Here is a 21,476-nt window from a genome sequence, read left to right on the forward strand (position 1 = left end):
CATATTTACTTTGTTAAGTGCAGTGAAGGACTGATCCTTTGAAAACTGGATTTCTCTTAGCCTGCAGCTGTGACCCTGAGCATGCGGATGGCTGTGAACAGGGCTCAGGCCGCTGTCAGTGCAAGCCAAATTTCCATGGAGACAACTGTGAGAAGTGTGCAGTTGGATACTACAATTTTCCATTTTGCTTGAGTAAGTACCTGCTGCGGAACAAGAGGCCACCCTTTTTGGTCCAGAGCTGGCTTTTGTGCATTAACCTCTGAGGCATGGTGGACAGGTAGGGAAGGAGAGACAGAAATGGGGCCAGATGAGTTGTATTTATGTAAAAGTGTTTCTGAAAGTTTGGAACACAAATTTTATATTAGTACACTTTATAGTCTTACTTATCTCCAAAGTGTTACGTTGTACCATAGAAATTGCCATCTCAGTAGGTCAAAAAGGTCAAATATTTTGCAATTTCAACTTAATAATCCATGTGTGTGATTTTTCCTCCTAAACGGAGGGGAAATATCATGGGCTTCCAGATATTTGTTTGCATGCATATAGTGTGTGCTGTGTTTTAGGAGCCCGGGGAGACATGTTTCCTCTCTCCTGCTGTGTAAGAGGCCAAGTTTTAAGCACGCCTACTCCACCCCACTGCAGTGATCTAAGTGAACATCTCAGCATCACCAAGAGAAAAAAATATGTGTCTGTCAGAAACACTGTAGAGCATGAAACAGGAGTATCTGTGAAACCAGCTACGCAAACCGTGATGCGTGTTGGCTCTGTTTATTGTGCAGCAGTGGGAAAACTGCACTTTGGGCTTAGGACAAAGAAACACTGTCTCAAGGAGAGCCTGTCTCTCTGTATCACTCTATCAGATGTTTCCTGGCCCTACCCTCCTGACTCCTGCAGAGCCATCATAGGAAACTCATATTGGGTTGTGAGGACATGGGGGCAGGACTCACATGAATGGGTAACTTATATGTTCTCATTCACATCTGCCACCTCAGGTAATTGTTTAAATTGCACCCACTTTCTCTGTGCAGATTGTCCTACTTTGGTTGATGAGACACCACATCAGAATTTTATCAATGTTGAATCTGTGTGTCTTGATAGAAGGCTGAACGAAATTATATTTGCCTTTTTTTTTTTTTTTTTTCTGAGACAGAGTTTCGCTCTTGTTGCCCAGGCTGGAGTGCAGTGGTACGATCTTGGCTCACTGCAGCCTCTGCCCACCAGGTTCAAGCGAGTCTCCTGCCTCAGCCTCCTGAGTAGCTGGGATTATAGGCATGCGCCACCATGCCCAGCTAATTTTATATTTTTAATAGAGATGGGGTTTCTCCATGTTGGTCAGACTGGTCTCGAACTCCTGACCTCAGGTTATCTGCCTGCCTTGGCCTTCCAAAGTGCTGGGATTACAGGCATGAGCCACCATGCCTGGTCTGCCTTTTTAGTGAAAAGAAGAAGAGGAAGAAGCCTGAAGTAGTTTTATGGCATAAACAAAATGTCAGGAAAAAAACATGAAAGAAAACATTTTTTTAAAGCCTTGACTTTATGTTAAAAAAACCAATAAAGATGTTAAGGAAGCCAAACTCATCCTTGCTCAGGCTGAGACTTTGCTATTGTGAGCACGAAACATTCATTTCTGTTCATTGTTATACAAATGGGAGTGTCTGACCAGTCTGGTTTCAGTTACTAAACACATTTGAGATATAGCAATATCGCCTTTCTTTAAATTAATCTCTATATGCTACTTTTCACTAAGTGACAGAGGGTGTCGTCTTAGTTAGTACAACTTAGTGTTTTGCTTTACTATCTCCTTAATCATCCTCTGTATTTTTAAATAAACTATCTTTACAGAAATTCCCATTTTTCCTGTTTCTACTCCAAGTCCAGAAGATCCAGTAGCTGGAGATATAAGAGGCAAGTAACCTCCCTTTTGGTTTAACTCCAGTGAAAATGTTATGCCCTTATTCTTTTCCTTCTTCCTGTGCACACTGCCACATCCAAGGCCAAGTCTCCCTTCCTAGAGCATGGTAGGTGCCTTGCAGGTGTCTCCTAGTTGACCTACTACCCACCCATCAGTCCCCACTCCAGCCTGTCTCTTACGAGGGCACTACCTGACGTAGGAAACTGTGCAGAGCTTGGATTAGATATCACCAGCTTGCTCGAAGACCTTCAGGGGCAGCCCGTGGTCTGTTGTCTTTTTTTGAGTTCCCTGAAAACAGACCCTGAGAAAGGAATGGAGAGCAAGTCATTTATTTGGGAGGCGATCCCAGGAAGGGAGAGAGTCAGGGAGTGGAGGGGACCATGATAAAGGTGCGATGGCAGGTAATGGCAGTTATCTGCCATTAATGGAGGCATTAGTGCTTCTGGGGCATTCACTGGCACTTATGGCTTGCCCTTCAGGAAGGCTGAGGAGCTTCTGCAGCCCCCAAACAAGCCCCTGGCAGAGAGTAGCAGTGGTGTGCAGTAAGCAGTCTCTGGGGGTGGAGGGGTGAGTACCAGAGGGTGTGGGTGTTACATTTACCTAATCATTCGTTCCATAAATATTTTAAGATTCCCTGTTATGTGCAAAGTACCATTCTGGCTGCTGGGGACTTAGCAGTAAACAGAATAGAAAAGAATTCCCAGCTTTCTTGGAGCTTATATTCCTGTGGAGGGACCCAGATAGTAACATATATAATACAGAAACCCAGGCAAGGAAAATAGCTAATTCATTAGACTGTGAGAGGCAGAGTTGTATTCCGAACGTGGGTGCCAGTTTTAAGGGGGAGCTATTCACATCATAGGTATAAACTAACTCACGTGAGAAGATTCCAGTCCTCTGGGCTGGGTTCTGGAGCCATGGGGAGTTTCCTACATAAACCCTTTATGGCATCTGCAGGGATGCACAGGTTCTCAGAAGGGCACACCGGCACCAAGGGAAGGACGCAGCACATGCACACAGCCCACGACTGGGCACCATCTGACTCATGCTCACATCCCCTGAGTTTGCCTCTCCTACCCTAGGGTGCCAGCAGAGGCCTGGTAGTCCCTGGGGAGGAGGTAGTGCCAGGCATGTGTGAGCACGGGTTCCCCTCCTCCTGGCCAGACATTCCCATTTGTATAACGATGAACAGGAATGAATGTTTGGTGCTCACAATAGCTAAGTCTCAGCCTGAGCTGAATGTTTCGTGCTCACAATAGCTGAGTCTTAGCCTGAGCTGAATGTTTCGTGCTCACAATAGCTGAGTCTCAGCCTGAGCTGAATGTTTCGTGCTCACAATAGCACGGTGTGGACCAGCAGAGGAGATGGTTTCTGAAGAGCTCGCCTTGGCAGTGAAGTTCAGGCTCTACAGCAATATAGTAACTCAGGTATGGTCTGGAGACAGCTTTGGTGATAAGTGCTGCTGGAAAAACAAGGCAGACAGGAGGTTAGGGAATGTGAAGTTTACAGATTTAAATTAGGGCAGTCAGGGAAGGCCTCACTGAAGCAGGTACAGGAAAGAGCAAGTGCAAAGTCCCTGGGGCAGGGGCAACCCTGGGCCAAGAGTGTTCAGCGAACAGAAAGAGGCCAGGTGTGTGAAAGTGGAGTGAGGGAAGGTGAGACTGGTAGGAAAGGAAGGCACCAGGGCTCGAGGGAGGCCCTCGTCAGCCACTAGAGAGACCTTCCCTTTTACGCTAAATGAGACAGGAGCCATGGAGACTTTTGCACAGAGAAGTGACGTTATATAGAAGGCTCTTTGGGTCCACTGTATTGAAAGAAAGTCTCAGGAAAAGAGAAGAGAAGAAGCAAGGGGGCCTGATGGGAAGCTTTTTCCATAATCCATGAGGAAGAGATGATGGTGGCTCAGACCCAGGTGGTGTCAGCAGAGAGGACAGCAGTGGACAGACTGTGGATATCGTCTGAAGGTAGAACCAACAGGATTTGCTGGGGGATTGCTAGACCAGAAGTAGAATATGAGAGAAAGAGAGGGCTCTGGGTTGACTCCAAGGCTTTTCAGTTGAGCAAATAGAAGGAAGAAGTTGCTCTTTGTTGAGAGGGAAAGACTAAAACAAGAGAAAGTAGAATGCATGGGCCAGAGGAGGGGTGGGCAGAGGCAGTGGTGGGAGCTCGTGGATGTTCTCTTCTGGCTGGTTTTTGTTTTCTCTGTGGAATAACAGACAAGGTGAGAGCAAGAAGCAGGAGAGGGGAACTTGGGGTTGAGTAGGGAGAAGGTATAAGAGTCATCCAGGAATGTAGGGGGGAGGATGGGCTTGGGAAAGTCGTGGGATTGCTGGGTGGCGCCAAGGGCTCCCTGGAGGTCAGTTATAACAGGACCTCAGTCCTGACGTCATTCCCTGCTTCTGCCCTACCCACACTCCTCCTCAGTCTAACCATGGTGCTGTGCGTTATTGCACTGTGTGGGGGACTGTCTCGTGTCAGATACTGGGCCACTTGAGGACAGCAGCTCTGCAGGGTGGGGCATTCACGTTGGCTTAGAGACCTGCCCGCTAAGGCTCAGAGAGGGCCAGGCACATTCTCATAACTCAGTTTGGAGGCTCTGCACAGATGCCAGTTGTGGAGAATTTAAGGAATGGTGACTACTGAAGAGAGTTGCAGTCTTGAATATTTACCATAATCTTCATTCATTAAACTTTTATTACGTGCCTATGCTGTGCTAGTCACTGCCAGGCAGCTGCCTGATACACAGTTCCTCCTGCCTGGGAGCTCCCAGTCTGAGGAGACGTAGGACGGTCAACAGTTCTAATGGCAGGAGTTAAGTGCCATGACAGCATATGGGAGGGGCAGCCTTACAGCCAGGGTGAAGGTAGGAAGGAAGGAGGCAAGGAGGGAGGGAGGGAGGGGAGAAAGGAGAGAGACAGAGTCCTGGAAGAGCTTCCCCAGAGCAGCAGGTGGAGGTATCTGAGCTGAGTCTTGGAGCATGAAGAGGAGTCAGTCAGGCAGAGGGGCAGGGAAGAGAAGCCATGGGGCTAGGAGAGAGGGGATGGCAGACAGGTCATTGGGACTGAAGCATGGGATAGAGAGAGGAAGTTCAAGGGAGGACCGAGAGGAATAAGAAAAGACCTGAGTGGGCAGCCAGTTCAGATGTGTAGGTTTGCAAAGCACAGCTGTGCCTCATCTAAGGGGCACCGCAATTATGGAAGACATTGCAGATTTCCATATTGATGATGATGATTTTATAGCAGGTGACAGGAAAGCATCTTGAGGAAGGGGCACCTTTTTCTAATTTGCACAAAGATGCCCCATGGGTTGCTGGCAGCCTGGAAAATGTTGAAGGATCTACTCTGTCACATGTGAAGGACTTCGTATTGTGTCCTGCAGACATTGGGTCACTGTCAAGGGATTTAAAACTGGGAAGTGATATGAAAAGGCTGATGTTTTTGAAATATCACTCTTGACACCAGCATGGAGAATGAATCAGAAGGAGAGAGATAGGAAGCAGAGAGCCTCCTTAGGAAGTTCTCAAAATAATCCAGGCAAACAAAGATGAGGTCTGGAACTCTGGCAGTAGAGAGGGACTCAAGGGATTTTCTTGAAATATAATCACTGTGACTTAGGGATGAGGTGTGGGATGTTCTTTCTTTTTCTATTTTAATCAGAATTATTTGCACCTTAATGCCAAGGTAAAGCCCAAGTTTCTCTCTGAATCTCAATACCTCGTTTAATGCCAAGACTGTAATTCACGGTAAAATATTCTCTTTCCCTGTGGCATTCATTCTCAGCCTACAGGGCTGTGGCATTAGGACCTTGTATGGCAGCTGTGATGGACGGACAGGGTGGTTGGTGCTCGTGCCAGCCTGGGTTCCAAGGCTTCCCTTGTCATGAATGTGTCCTTGTCACTTCTGAAAAGGAGGAAAAACTTTGTTCTACCCTCTTAGGTCCCATGGGTGGGCCTAGAAGTAAATGAACCTAAGACAGATTAACAGCAAAAAAGCATACAAACTTATGTGATATTTTGACATGTACATGAGAGTCTCTAGAAGGAAAATCAAGACCAGAAAAAGCCATTAGGCCCCAAAGCCTATGTATCGTACGTGTTTACACAAAGAACAATGCAGTATGGAGTGTGACAAGACAACAGAGCTTGGGCTAGTGGCTCTACATTGTGGGACCCTGGCTAGGAAGCACTGGGGGAAACTAAGCGTTATTTTAGTGGGTTTCTTGGTGCAGATCCAATCCAGTCGACTCCCAGTCTCCAGTGATAAGTATGCCCTCCTCCTGGTACAAGGAGGGCAGGCACCTTTCCCCTGGGAAATTTTATGACCTGCTTTTAGGTAGAAAGAGTGAGATCAGAGAACGCTTCCTATATCTGCTGCTTCTAAAGTGCCTTTGCTGGAAGCAGTCAGTATGCTGAAATGGCATATTCTAAACCCCTTCACTTCCAATGCTGTTTTTGTCAAATTAGGCAACTGTTTGGTTTAAATATGAACAAGTTAAAGATCACGTAAAGACTCTAAAGTTGTTCTCATTTACTGTGAATTTTTTCTTAATTATTGTATTAGAAAAAAATAATTCCACAACTTTGTTACTAACCTTTTATTTGAAAAATTAAGGGTTTAGGGCAAAGGGATTTGGCTACTTTTCATACTAGCTACTATTTTAACCCTTGTAGAAAATCTTTCCAAAATGCATGAGACTTTCCTTCCTTGGTAAGTAGGGTGGACTCAGTTGAATCTTCGAGTCTTTTAGGATCTTCCTTAGGGGACTGGTTGCAAATTTAGATATTAATGTAATTTATAGAAATACAGTTGCTTTCAGGGCCAGGCATGGTGGTTCACACTGTAATCTTGCACTTTGGGAGGCTGAGGCAGGTGGATCACCTGAGGTCAGGAGTTTGAGACCAGCATGGCCAACATGGTGAAATCTTGTCTCTACTAAAAATACAAAAATTAGCCAGATGTGGTGGCGCACGCCTGTAATCCCAGCTACTCAGGAGACTGAGGCACAAGAATTGCTTGAAACCAGGAGGCAGAGGTTGCAGTGAGCAGAAATCAAGCCACTGCACTCCACCTGGGCAACAGTGTGAGACTCTGCTTCAAAAAAAAAAAAAGAAAAAAGAAAAAAAAAAAGAAAAAAGAAAAAAAAAAAGAAAAAAGAAATACATGCTTTAAATATGTGATTGGTTTGAATATATATGCTAATCCAGTACATACTCTGAAAGTTGCTTTTAAAATCGTTCTCAGCTTGTATTTTTAGTATAATAGAAAGAACATGGGCTTTGAAATCTGGCAGTCCTGGGTTCAAATTCTGACACTGCTTCCCTGGGTGTGTGACCTTAGGCTATTTAATTAACCTTTCTGAGCATCTTTTATTTTTTCATCTATAAAATACTGACCTGTCTTACAGGCTCTTATTTGACTTAATTATTATTTTGAGCAATATCTATTTCCCAAGGAATACTGTGCACTGGCCCTGGGGGCCTGTGGTGAGCTCTCACTAAGTGTCCAGTCTGCTGGGTGATTTACTTATCTATTTCTGGTTCATAAGTCACCCCAAAACTAAGTAGTTTAAAAGAACAAGGGTTATTTCTCTCAATTGTTTGAGTTGGCTGGGCAGGTCTTCTGCTGGACTTGCTGGAGGGTTTTCTGGGGCTGGATTTAGTTGGGACATTTGGGAGTCTCTGTCTTTGTGGCCTTTTGTCCTCAGGGAGGCAAGACTGTGTCCCTCCATGGTGGTCTCAGGATTCCTGGAGGGCAAGAATGGAAACGGCAAGGCCTGTGGTGACCTGGACTCAGAAGTCACATGACAATACTTACACCTCATTCTAGTGGTCAAAGCAAGTTACGGGCCAATATACGATCCCAAAAATGAAAGCATTGTGAAAGAGAAGCAAAGTTAAGATAGAGAATAAAAGGAGGAAAGTGGGGGCCATTTATACCGACTGGTCAGGGGGACCTTCTGAGGAGCTGATGTTTGAACTGATGCCTGGTAGATGAGAAAGAGTTGACTGTGCTAACGACTAAGGGAAGTGCATACCAGGTGGAGGGACTGGCCTGAGCAGAGGTCCTGAGGTGGGAAAGCCCTGGATAGAGGTACTAGAAGCAGCCTGACTGTGGGGAAGGCCAGTGCTGGGAGGGTTAAGTGAGACGATCCAAGGGAAGCCCCTGAGGTCTGGCATGTAGTAGAACTGAATTGATGTTAGTTTCTTTTCTTCTAAAAATTAGAACGAAGAAATATGTTTAATTCATGACTGTCACGAGATGGGAATCTATTAAATTGAAGTTACACTTTACAAAGCTCAGCTTTAGAGGGAAAAGAAAATGTTTCCACATGAATAGATGTTAAAAGAATGGTTTGCAAATGAATGCCTACCCCTACATGTTTTTTTTTTAATGATATGTCTGACCTTTTGTGAATTTTTAAAAATTTCCCTTCAAGATGTAGTCTTCTGAGTTAAGAATGTTTAATAGCCATAGATAATTCATAATCTGTATTTCCATGATAGAAACCTAGAGGAAGGGAGAAATTAAGAAAGGGATGGAAGATGGAGACCCCTTCTGAAAATTTCCTGTCTTCCGCAGGGTGTGACTGTAATCTGGAAGGTGTTCTCCCCGAAATATGTGATGCCCACGGACGGTGCCTGTGCCGCCCTGGGGTTGAGGGCCCTCGATGTGATACCTGCCGTTCTGGTTTCTACTCGTTCCCTATTTGCCAAGGTAAGTGGGCAAAACATAGCATGTTCATAATCAACCCCTCCAGATAAATTTCCTTCTGAGGAAATGCAGATCTTTCTGGCAGAGCTGTGTGACTTGCAGTTTAATAAATGAGCCCCTGGCTTATATATGGATGTTACACGTGACTGTCCTACCTGGACCTTGTCATCTCCCTTCTTTCCAACCTTACGCTGCCTCCTCCCTGGTAGTTAAGCACATGGACTCTGAAATAATCTGTTTGGGTTCAAATCCTGGCTCCCGAGAGGAGGTGGTATCTGAACAGCATTTAGGAACCTGCCACCATTTCTCAGATTCTGTTAGGGTGGGTCTCTGGATGCCAATAGGGTTTGCAAATTGGAAGTGTGTGAATAAGATTAGTAAGATGGGAAGGTGGATAGAGAAGGAGGCAGGGTGTTCTAGAAAGAGGGGACAGCGTGTGCAAATCATAGAGACATGAGACCACAACTGCCCCCTCTTCCCCACTTGTTTGTATCCTAGTATCCCATCCTAGCAAGAGTTGCTGAGGGGGATGAAAGGTGGGAGGAGGAGGTGTCTGGTCCAGTCCCTAGAGCATGGCAGGTATGCACTCAACGTTTCGTGAGTGAACACATGAATGAATGAATTTGCCCAAATTATTCTTCCCTGCCTCCTTTCTACTGTCTGACATTATTCTTCTTTCTGCAGACAATGGTGTAGGGGAAGGGAGAAGAAAGATGAGAAGATTATTATCAGTCTGGGATCAAGGCAGGAAATAAAACACCACTTCAGACACTACAAACAGAAAGAGATTTACTCTAGGTAATTAGTTGCTAACCCAGAGGAGTTATTAAGAGCCAGAGCAGCAGGTTCTAGGCTGGGCTTCCAAGGAGGCCTCTAATGGAATGGCTGGGTTTTAAGCCCAGACTGCCATGGCCCAGTGCAAGGATGGGAGGCCCGTGATTGGTACCTTCATCTCTTGGCATCCAGGAAGCCAGAGACAGGGCACAGCTGCATAAATGCTCCACCAGCTACAGGATGCAGCCTTCTCCTTATTTCCCATCTGTCTAATCTTATTCACACACGTCCAATTTGCAAACCCAATTGACATTCAGAGCCCTGCCCCAACAGAGTCTGAGAAGTGCTGTCTTTAAATTTTCTAGCCTCTGAACACTGGAGGAGTTTAGAATAGGTATTAGGTCATCTCACCTGCAAGGTCAGCCACACTAAGGAACTGTGAGTGTGAAAAACTCCCTCCCCTAAGCTGGAGGACAAAGTAGTGAAGAGCAGGGGTGGCACTAGCTGTCAACTTGGGCAAGTTACTTAACCCCTGTGTTCCTCAATTTCCAAAAAATAGTGCCTGTCTCATAATTCATTGTTGTGAGGGTTACGTATGTACTGACAGGTAAAGCTGTTAGAACTGAGGAAGTACTTGTTTGTAAGTTAATATTCACTTTCACCTTTCTTCTCCTGACCTATACTTCCCTCTGCATCATTTTAAGAACTTGTAGTGTCAGTTCCAGCTGTCTTCCTGTTTGCTTAAATGCCTGAATCCCATACCCCAAACCTTTCCTTTACCTTCTGGCTCCTGGCATGCAAAACATTCTTGTGGCTGAAAATATCTCAAAGGTTTTCTTTTTTTCCTCCTCTTTACCAGCCACAACTTTAGACTCATTCTGATAGAATGAATTACAAATATTCTAACTTAGTCATTCATATGGACAAAGCTTGTGTTTATGAATACAAACATAATGAATAATACAACACTTTAAGAATGCTCTTTTCTACATTTCTCCACTACTAGAACTAATTTATTTTAAGGTAGGTAGAAAATGCATGAATGTATTCACGATAAAGCAAAGGGGAGGAAGGACTTCCATAACAACAGAGTAGGGAGCTTGGTAGATACTCTTTACAGTAAAACAGAAATTTAGCCAGTGAAAATTATTTTAAAAAATTGTTTGAAGTCTCTGTTAATAGTCATAAGAGCATATAGCAAATGAAGAAACACTTACTTAACAACATTTGAATCTAGGTAAGAAATGAGTCTCTGTTACATTTCAGCCATGACCCCCTTCATTATCCACCCTCAACTCTGTTTTATAGAAAGTCTACCCATATGTGTTGCCAAGAAGATGGGCACTCTCTTTACCCTTTACCCCAGTTTGGGGCTATGGTTTGTTTCATTTTGGTAGGGGCAGGCCACTGATATTTCTCATCCTTCTGCAGTCCTGTATAGCAGAAGCCCTATTCCAGGTGGGCTCAGCAAAGAGGACCAGCTCTTTCTTACCCACCACCCCTCCCCTGTAGGGTAGGAGCTCTAACTTAGGCACTTCAGGGTGAAAATTTTGGGATCCCAATCACCCCTACCCAAGCTGGCTCACAGAATAGGGGTCCATGGTGGAAGAGGAAAACTGAGAAGACCACGGCACCACCTCCACCTGTGTCCACTTGTAGAGCAGAGCAGAGCTTCAAAGAAACAGGGAAGTGTGACCCATACATAGGGGAAAAAGAAGACAATAGAAACCACTTTTGAATGAGACAGATGGTAGTCTTAGAAAAGACTTTAAAGCAGCTATTATAAATCTGTGTAGAAGACTAAAGGAAATCATGGTTAATGAATTAAAGGTGTGATGACAACATTTCATTGAATAGTGAATATCAACAAAGAGATAGAAATTGTTTCACAAAATAACCAAGTGGAAATTTTGGAGTTGAAAAGTATAATAACTGAAATGAAAGATTCACTAAAGTGGCTCAACAGTAGGTTGGGCTAGCAGAAGAATCAGCAAACTTAATGACAAATTGATGGAGATTATGCAGCCTGAAAACAGAAAGAAAAAAAGAACGAAAATAAATGAACGGGCAGTGGTCAGTGGCTCATGCCTCTTATCCCAGCACTTCGGGAGGTTGAGTGGGGCAGATCACTTGAGGTAAGGTGTTTGAGACCAGCCTGGCAAACATGGTGAAGTTCTGTCTCTATTAAAAATACAAGAATTAGCCAGGCATGGTGGCGGGTGCCTGTAATCCCAGCTACTTGGGAGACTGAGGCAGGAGAATTGCTTGAACCCGGGAGTCAGAGGTTGCAGTGAGCCGAGATTGCACCACTGCACTCCAGCCTGGGCAACAAGAGTGAAACTCTGTCTCAACTAACTAACTAAATAAATAAATAAATAGAACCTGAAAGAAATATGGGATACCATTAAGCACAACATATGTGTAATGAGAGCATCAGAAAGAGAGGGGAGAGAAAAATGAATAGAAAAAAATAGTCAAAGAAATAATGGTGGAAAACTTACCAAATTTAATGAAAAGCCATCTATACATTTAAGAAGCTTAATGAACGCCAAGTAGCATAAATACAGAGGGATCCACAGCCAGACTTATTATAGTTAAAATCGTAGTTAAAATTTTGAAAGACAAAGAGAAAATCTTGAAGGCAGGAAAAAAGACTCATTATATACACAGGAACCCCAGTTAGAATAACAACTGACTTCTTATTAGTAACAATAGAGGCAAGAAGGCAGTGGGATCATATATTCTAAGTGCTGAAAGTGGAAAAACCGTCAACCGAGAATCTTCTGTCCATCAAAGTTACGGTTCATGATCAAGGCTAAGTAAAGGCTTCCTCAGATGCTTCCTTTACTCTGTTACAAAAAGTAACAGAATTCACCCAACCTGACTTATAAGAAATAATAGAAATAATAAAAGATGTTCTTAAAGCTGAAACAGGCATCAAACAATAATTTGAGTAACATGTAAAAATTACAAAAGACAGTATAATTGAATATTTTTATACATTCTTCTCTTGAGTGATTTTAACAGAAAGTATACAAGCTATATATACAAATATATACATACGTACATAAATATTGGGCCTATAGCATATAAAAATGTAATATGTTTGACAGTAGCACAAAGGAGATGGGTGAGAACAAAGCTGTATTGCAGTAAGAAAATGACACAAATCTATAGGAAGGAAGAAATAAAGAGAACTAGAAAGGATAAAGAGAGTTCATAAAGACACTCTATCAATATATGCTTGCTCTCCTTTCTTCTATCATCTTCCTTAGAAAACATAGATTATATAAATTAATAATTATAAAAATGTGTTGCTGGGTTTTAATATATAGAGACATAATATGTATAATAACAATAGTATAAAAATGGTGGAGAGGGAACGGAGCTACATAGGAGTAAAAGGTCTATTTTACTGGAACTAAATCAATATAATACTGAAGTAGATTCTTTTTTGTAAGCCCTAGAGTAACCACTCATATAATAACTCAAAAATGATTAAAAAGTCATTAAACAGAATACAGATTACACTAGAAAATATCTAATACAAAAGAAAGCAATAAAGGAGGAATAGAGGAACAAAAAATACATGAGATATATGAAAATAAAATGCAAAATGGCCAAGGTAAATCCAACACTATCAATAATAACATTAAACATGAGTGGATTCAACCTCATACTGTAAATAAAAATTAGTACAAAATGGATGAAGAAACTAAATGTAAGAGCTAAAACTATAAATCTCTTAGAATAAAATAAGGGCATAAATCTTCATGACCATAAATTAGGCAATTGTTTCTTAGATATGACAACAAAAGCACAAGCAGCAAAAGAAAAAATAGATAAATTGGACTTCATCACAGTTAAGAACCCTTGCACTCCAAAGGACACTGTCAAAAACGTGAAAAGACAAATAATAGAATGGAAAAAGTTATTGCAAATCATATATCTGATAAGGCACTAGTATCATATACATATGTAATATATAAAATCTGGATATATTATTATAAAATAATCCACATATATGGATATATTATTATTTTTACAACTCAATACTTAAAAATTAAAAATAATTAAAAAGACAACCTAACTGAAAATGAGTAAAGGATTTGAATAGACATATCTTCCAAGAAGATATACAAATGGCCAATTGGTACATGAACAGATGCTGAACATTATTAGTCATTAGGTAAATGTAAATATAAACCACAATGAAATACCATTTTATATCCACTGGAAAGGCAGGCAATAACAAGCATTGGCAAGGATGTGGAGAAATTTGAACCCTCATACATTGATGATGGGAATGTGAAATAGTACAGTGACTCTGGAAACAGTTTTGCTATTCCTGAAAAAGTTAAACATAAAGTTACCATGCTACCCAGCAGATCCCCTCCTCAGTGTATATCCAAAAGAAATGAAAACACATCCACACAGAAACTTGTATATGAATGTCCATAGCAGCATTATTCAAAATAGCCAAAATAGAGAAACAACCCGTATGCTCCACTGATGAACAGATAAATAAAATGTGGTATATCCATACGATAGAATATTATTTAGCAATAAAAAGGAACGAAGTACTTAGGCATGCTACCACATGAATAAACCTTGAAAACATGATGCTAAATGAAAGAAGTCAGTACAAAAGTCACATATTGTGTGATTCATTTATATGAAACGTCCAGGATAGGAAACTTTATAGAGATTGAAAGCAGATTTGTGATTGGGAGTGAAGGTAGTGGACAATGTGGATTGGCTGTTAATGAATATGGGATTTCTTTTAGAGGGAATGAAAATGTTCTAAAATTAGATTGTTTCAAAGGTTGCACATCTCTGTGAATATATTAAACAACATTAAGTTGCACACTTTACACTTTAAATGGGTGAATTATATGGTATATGAATTTTATCTCAATAAACTTGTTTGAAAAAGATAAGGCAGAGGTGGGAGGTGGAATCCCAACACACTAAAGAAGGGGTCTTCCTCCCCAGTCAGTTGTCAGCCTTATCTCTTTGTAAATTTGATGCTCATCTCTCTTATGTTTTATAGTGATGATCAAATAATGTACATTTGAATTTCAGAGTTAAAAGGAATTGAAATCACAAGTACTTATTTTATAGCAGCCATTCTGAGACCCAGGAGAATACGTAGGGAGTAGATAGTTGCAGGGTGGTGAGTAGCACCCACATTTTTTTACTCTCAGCCTGGTATACAGCAGGAATTCTATTCTATTCTTTAAACCCCTTCCTCACCTAGTGATCTCGGACATCAAGAAGCATGAGGGCTATTCTTCTAAGGCTGAGCTTTTCATACTGCAGTTCACTGTCCATTAGTGGATAGAGAAATCAGTTTAGAGGGTATGGGCCAGCATTACAATGAAATAGAATAGAATAAAAATTATTAGAATGCATCATAAGTAGTAGAGAAAATAAATCTCTTGCAAAGTTCTTGTTCATAGTTATTTATATTTTGCTAGATATCTCTATCATCTATTAGTGTGTGTGTGTGTGTGTGTCTGTGTTTATTGGGTTATAACGTAAAATGTATTTTTTACTGTGAACGTAGCTAAAAAGTTTGGAAACTGCTGTACTAAAAGATCCTGAAGGATTTTATCTGCACTTCTGAGTATGGGAAGTAGTTTGCCGCTTTCCTTTTCTGAGTAGTTTGTCACTTTTCTTTTATTCTGCTCTTTGGTCTTGTGGCTTCAGACTCTCAAATAGTTATAACCTGAAGTCATAGAACATTTGGGTGAATTTTCTCTCATTCAGCTGGAAACTGTTGCTCAGTAATTGTAGCAATAATCTGATGAATCCATTTTCCCCATGAAGATATTCTTGTGCCAGTATACACTGCATAATTCCTTCCTAAACCTGTTTAAGGGGCAGAAAGCACTCTGCCTTATTTTTTACCATTATCTATGAAGAGCAAGGACCAAAGAGACAAACATGAAGAACTAGTTTGAGATGCATGTCCTGTTTTATCTTTAATCCATGATCTTGTCTTTACTATTCTTCCTTAAACCCTGCGAGGAGAAAGGACGGTATAAATTTCGAAGTCCTATAATCTTTACGTAACTCAGAGTGTGGAGACTTCAGTCTGACCTTACCAGTAAGCTACCTAGAAATGTAAGCAGCAGACACAGTTACTTTTTAAAGATGTTTGGCTTTGATTAATAGGTTGAGCTTGGGGTCCTTTGTCGGGGGGAAAATGATAGATAATTGGGATTTCACAAATGTATATAATAGGCCAGATGTAGTGGCTCATGCCTGTAATCCCAGCACTTTGGGAGGCCAAGGTGGGTGGATCACTTGAGGTCAGGAGTTCAAGACCAGCCTGGCCAACATGGTGAAACCCTGTCTCTACTAAAAAAAAAAAAAATACAAAAATTAGCCAGGTGTGGTGGTGCATGCCTGTAATTCCAGCTTCTTGGGAGGCTGAGGTGGGAGAATCGCTTGAATCTGAAAGGTAGAGGTTGCAGTGAGCTGAGATCGCACCACTGAACTCCAGCCTGAGCATCACAGACTGAGAATCTGTGTAAAACAAACAAACAAAAAAACAAACAAATGTGTATGATAATCTGCCTTTCATTAGAGTCACTCTTTCAAATGAGAATCATCTGATATTCTTCATATGAGTAGTAAAGAAAACTGCTTGAATTTAAAAGTAAATACAAGGAAAATATTTAAAAACCACCCATATCACTCTTTTTGAAAATGTTAACATTGAAGTATTGGCCCTGAACAATGATATATACAAAATTCCAAGGTCAAGTCACCACGTGCAGATTTTCAAAATAAATGTCCAATAAAATAAAACAGTTTTATTTTATGACACTCTAGCGTCTCACACTCAAAGGATTATGAAAAGGTTAGGAGAGTGGAGGAGAGAGAATCTGGGAAGGGGTGGATATCTATGGAGGAAACTGTTGCTGTGAACTCTTTACCCTTCTTCCTTGCCTCAGAACGCATGAGGGACCTCTGATGTGTCTTAGTCCGTTTGGTATTGCTGTAACAGAGTACCTGAGATTGGGTAGTTTATAAAGAAAAGACTTTTATTTAGTTCACCATTCGGCAGGCTGGGAACTTCAAGAGCATAGCGCCACATCTGGCTGGCTTCTGGTGAGGGCCACATACTGGGGCAAAACATGGTGAGGTGGAGCGGTGAGTGAGCATGTGCAGAGATCACACGGTGAGAGAGGATGCAAGAGAGAGAGAGTCCAGGAAGCCAGACTCACTTTTATAACAACCCACTCTCACGGTAACTAATCCAGTCCTGTGGGAGCAAGAATGCAGTCACTGTCTTTGGAGGGCATTAATCTGCTCGTGAGGAATCCACCCCCACGACCCAAACACCTCCACTAGGCCTCATCTTCCAACACTGCTGCACTGACAATGAAACTTCAACATGAATTTTGGCAAGACAAACCACATCCAAACCATAGCATGTGGGATGCCTCAGGAAGGGCAGAGGTGCTTCCGGCCAGACTTCGGCTTGGAAAACCCAAAGGCTAAGAGCTGGATGCTTTTTTGCTTGAGGCAGAGCAGGGAGAGTGTTCCTGTGCTGGGAATGGCCTGTGCTTAATGTGCTGGGGCAAGGGATGTGTAGGTGTTTCCCACAGCCAAATGTAGGGGAATCCAGTGCGTGTCTTAGTTCCTGCCCAATAGGTCTGCTCAGACACATCAGGAGATCCTACCCAAAGCAGCTGAAGTTTTTGTCCAGATGCTTGTTTTAAAATAGAGAGTATTAATAGGAAATTTGGGGTTCAGTAAGGACAGCAGACTGGGAGACAACTGCTATTGAGAAGATACAGTTCCCAGAGGAGGGGCAGAGCATGCTGTACGGGCCACATGGAGAAGCGTCAGAGTCGGTTTGGAGGCAGAGGGAGGGGAAGGAACTGTAGACAGAGCATTTCCATAGTCAAGAATGGGCAGGGATAGGCAGGTTTAGGATTGGCTAGTTTGAATATTTCAGTGGGCGCTGGGACATAGAGGCTGACCCTAGTTGTCTGGTACCTGGCCCTGGGGTGATTAGGGCAGGGAACACCAGAGTATGAGAGCTGGTAAAGGAGGCAGTGGGGCCGTGCTCTGGATTGGCCAGTGTGCATTCCGAAAGCAGCTCTCTGGAGGGTTGTTTATTGTCTCTGGGAATTGGCTCACCCTGGGAGGGGCAGTCCCTCCAGGGTCAGCAAGGCCTCAAGATTTCAAAGCGTCAGAAACAGAAAATAAAAGAAATGGTGAGTCCAATGCCCAGGGGCTGAAGCAGTTGTGGGCTGAGGAGAGAGTCACAAGCAACAGAAATAGAGAGGCTTCCATCCCTGGAGGACAAGGGAATAGCAGGAGAGTGGTGCTCAGCAGACGACCACCAAGAGACCCTACACAGCATCCTTGGAAGAAGAGCCAGTTTGAGATTAGCATAGGGCTGGTCCAAGAACAGTTGTGTGGGGAAAAGCTCTTTCCTCTAATTGTGGTTTTCCTCTACTCTTACACCGCAACAACCATCAACACAGAGAAAATGTCTGTGACCAAATGTGTGGGGGTCTTTCCCCATCACCAAGCAGCAGCCACCAGCCAAGTGTCCTCCAATTCAGTTCTGACACTGCTTACCTGAAGACAGTGCCAGATCCCACAGGTTGAGGGCTCAGTCCCCAAGATTGCTCCCTCCTTCCTTCACCATCAGCTGCAAGCCTGGGCCTCTGGAACATCTGACAGAGCGGCTTCAAGTTGGGGTTCCCACAACCCTCCTTTGGATTCAGTTAATTTGCTGGAGTGGCTCACAGAACTCAGGAGAATACCAAATTACATTTACTGGTTTATTACAAAGGATTTTGCAAAGATACAGATGAAGAGACACGTAAGACGAGGTGTGAGGGAAGAAACTGGGAGCTTCCATGCCCTCCCTGGGGACCACCCTCCAGGAACCTTCACATGTTCAGCTGTCTGGAAACTCTCTGAACCCTGTACTCTTGGGTTTTTCAGGAAGCTTCCTGACTTCAGCATTCCTTCTGCCAGGGCATGGACTTGACCCTCTCTGGGGAGAGTCTTAAGACTCAAAATCACAAAGGTCGGGGAAGATTAGTGTCCTGCCTTGGGGCAGGTTAAAAGAGGGCAGGAGAAGGTCAGAGGCCTGTCCCAAGGCCTAACACACCCAACATCATAACAAAAGACTGTAACAAGTGCTATGAGAGTTACTAGCCAGAAACTGTGGGCAAAAACCACTATATATCATGACACCACAACAGTTCTTTCCTTTTCCCTCTTCTTCCTCCCCCACCAAGTTGAAGCCAGCTGTGGGGAAAGAACACCCACTCCCACCCCCAGCCCACTCCTACCACCCACCTCTCCACCTTCCTTGCCCACTGTGGGATTTTGGTCTGAATCAGGTCTGAGCTGGAGGACAGGAGATTCGCCTTTAAACTGGATTTCTACTTACTTTCTGTTCTCTTACCTAAGAGTGTGCTGACAAACCCTACAACTCCTAGAGTTTTCATCTAGGTGCAGGGAGACAGTCACCCACACTACAGAAAATTGAAAAGGGCCGTGGGAGTTAGTTGACAGCGGGAGTTGTGCTTGTTGAATACACTAATTGTCTAACAGTCAGTTGCATCTCCATGTGGCTTCATTTACCATGGCTTCCTTAAAGGGACTCCATGATTTTGATTTGTTTCTAGGGAATTCTATTATTTTTAATATTCTGCTTATATAAGTGTAGATTTCCTAAAAACCCACAAACTCTCAACATTATTTTCACAAAAATCCCGATTTTTAAATGTATGTTATAATTCTTTGACCTTCAGCAGAGTATTATTCCCATCCAGTTAGAATTTGGTTATGTGGCCACGTATCTGGAGCAAAAGTAAAAACCAAGCAATTATGTCCCCACCGCCACAACCTCTGTCAAGTGGAAAAGCATAGCTCCAAAGATGCATACAGAAGGAATCCCATAGGCCCTCTCGCAGCCTAGTCTCCCCTTCCCTTTTAAAAAAATAATTGTTTTAAATTTAGTTATTTGTTTTGCAAGCCAATTGCATGGCAAATTAGAAACATAAAATTAGGAGAGAGGGAAAAGATCACTGAGGCGAAACATTCATAGCAAGGGAGAAAACAGACAGGCAGACATGAAGCTTAAGATGTACAGCAGCCTGGGGCCACTGAATGAAGGGCAAACAAGCTAACCCAATTCTGAAGATCCTGAGGGTATCATTATTAGATTAAGTAAATGGACATTTATAGTGATAGCTGTAGGTCATGAAAAAGAGTTAAATTATTCTAATATACCTGCTTCATTGGGAAGGAGAGTATAAAATACATTTGAGTAAGAGTACTAGATTAAATAGTTAAAATATTAATAGTTAAAATGAGTACTAGATGAAATAGTTAACTAATAGTTAATAGTTTGGTGATTAGAGAGTCAGTTATGACTCTACAGTTTCACGTGACAGAAAACTAGATCTAAACTCTTTAAGGCAAAAATAACTTCTTGGTAGTAATAGAAAAGTCCAGGCATATTTGGTTTAGCTTGATCTAGGGGCTTAAAAGATTGTTTTTCTTTATCTATACACTCTGCTATCTCGTATATTGGCTTCATTGTTAGGCCTCAGATGATAGTAAAATGGCAGCCAGCAGCTCTTAGACACACATTATTATGGACTGAATTGTGTCCCTAAAAATTCATATGTTGAAGCCCTAACCCCCAATGTGACTGTATTTGGAGTAAGAAAGTAATTAAGGTTTAATGAGGTCATAAGGGTGGAGCCCTGGTCTGATAGGACTCATGTCTTTATAAGAAGAGACACAAGACAGCTTCTTCACTCTCTCTCTCCCTCTATCATGTGAAGACACAGTTACACAGTGAGGAGGTGGCCATCTACAAGCCAGAAAGCAGGCCCTCAGCAGAAACTGAACCAGCCAGCACCTTGATCTTGAACTTCCCAGCCTCTAGAACTGGAGAAATAAATTCCTATTGTTTAAGCCAGCCAGTCTATGGTATTTTGTTATGGCAGCTCAAGGTGACTTAATACATATCCTTCTAGGTTCAAGACTAGGAAAAGAGTATGCTTTCCACCAGGACACATCTGGTTCTGATTGGACCACATGCCAGTTCTGGAATTAGTCCTGTGGCCGTGGAATTCAGTGCATTGATTGGCCAAGCCTGAGTCTTCCCCCATATCCACAGAACTAGAAGTGGGTCAACACCATCTGAGCAGCATGAATGGAGCAAGGGAAGAGAGGTTCCCCCATGGTAAAATCAGGGTGCCATAGCCAAGACAGGGTGGCAAAACTATGTGTCAGTAAAATCCTCAGCAATTTGAGAAAATATAGTTCCCCAAAGTGACCAATCCTGAGAAAGATTGGGAAACCCTGTGAGGTTTAACTGTAGCATTCTTTTCTTTAAGAAACTGACATCTGACATCAAAAGCTCTTTAATCAGCTACAGTACATGAAGATAATGTCGTATCTCTTATTTTAAATGGTTGGAGCCAGGACTCCTTTTTAAAAATAAGTGTTTATCTTCCCATTGATTTTTTTTTTTAATTTTTAAAATTTTTAGATGGGATCTCACTGTATTGCCCAGGCTGATCTTTAACTCCTGAGCTCAAGTGATCACCCCACCTCTGCTCCCAAAGTGCTGGGATTATAGGCGTGTGCCACCACGCCTGGCCTCATTGATATTTTTGGTAGAGTTGATTTGGACCTCTGCTTCTAAAGGTCTACCAGACCCTTCTGACCTCACCAGAAGCATGAGAGGGAAAAGACTATCAAGCCTCTCAGAGAGGGGCTGGAGGACATCAGCAGGCATGCTTCTGGCTCCGGCAGGTGAATGTCTGGGGTCAGCCTCTGCTGGATTCTCTGTGGTCTAAAGTCTTGGCTCAAGTGAAGGACTAATACATACAGATCCAACCTCGGAGAAACCTGCCCATGCTTAAGAGCTGTTTTCTGAGCTGTGCAAGAAATTTACTGCCTCGTGTGGTGTCGAGGTGTACCTTGCAGTTTGTTGTTTAGGGTTTGAACCATTCTGGTAAGAGTTTGGGAGGATGCAACATTTTGTCTGTGATGGCATCCCTTGTCTTGTAACTACC

This window comes from Rhinopithecus roxellana, chromosome 21 (genome assembly GCF_007565055.1).
Source record: "Rhinopithecus roxellana isolate Shanxi Qingling chromosome 21, ASM756505v1, whole genome shotgun sequence".
Taxonomy (NCBI): Eukaryota; Metazoa; Chordata; class Mammalia; order Primates; family Cercopithecidae; genus Rhinopithecus; species Rhinopithecus roxellana.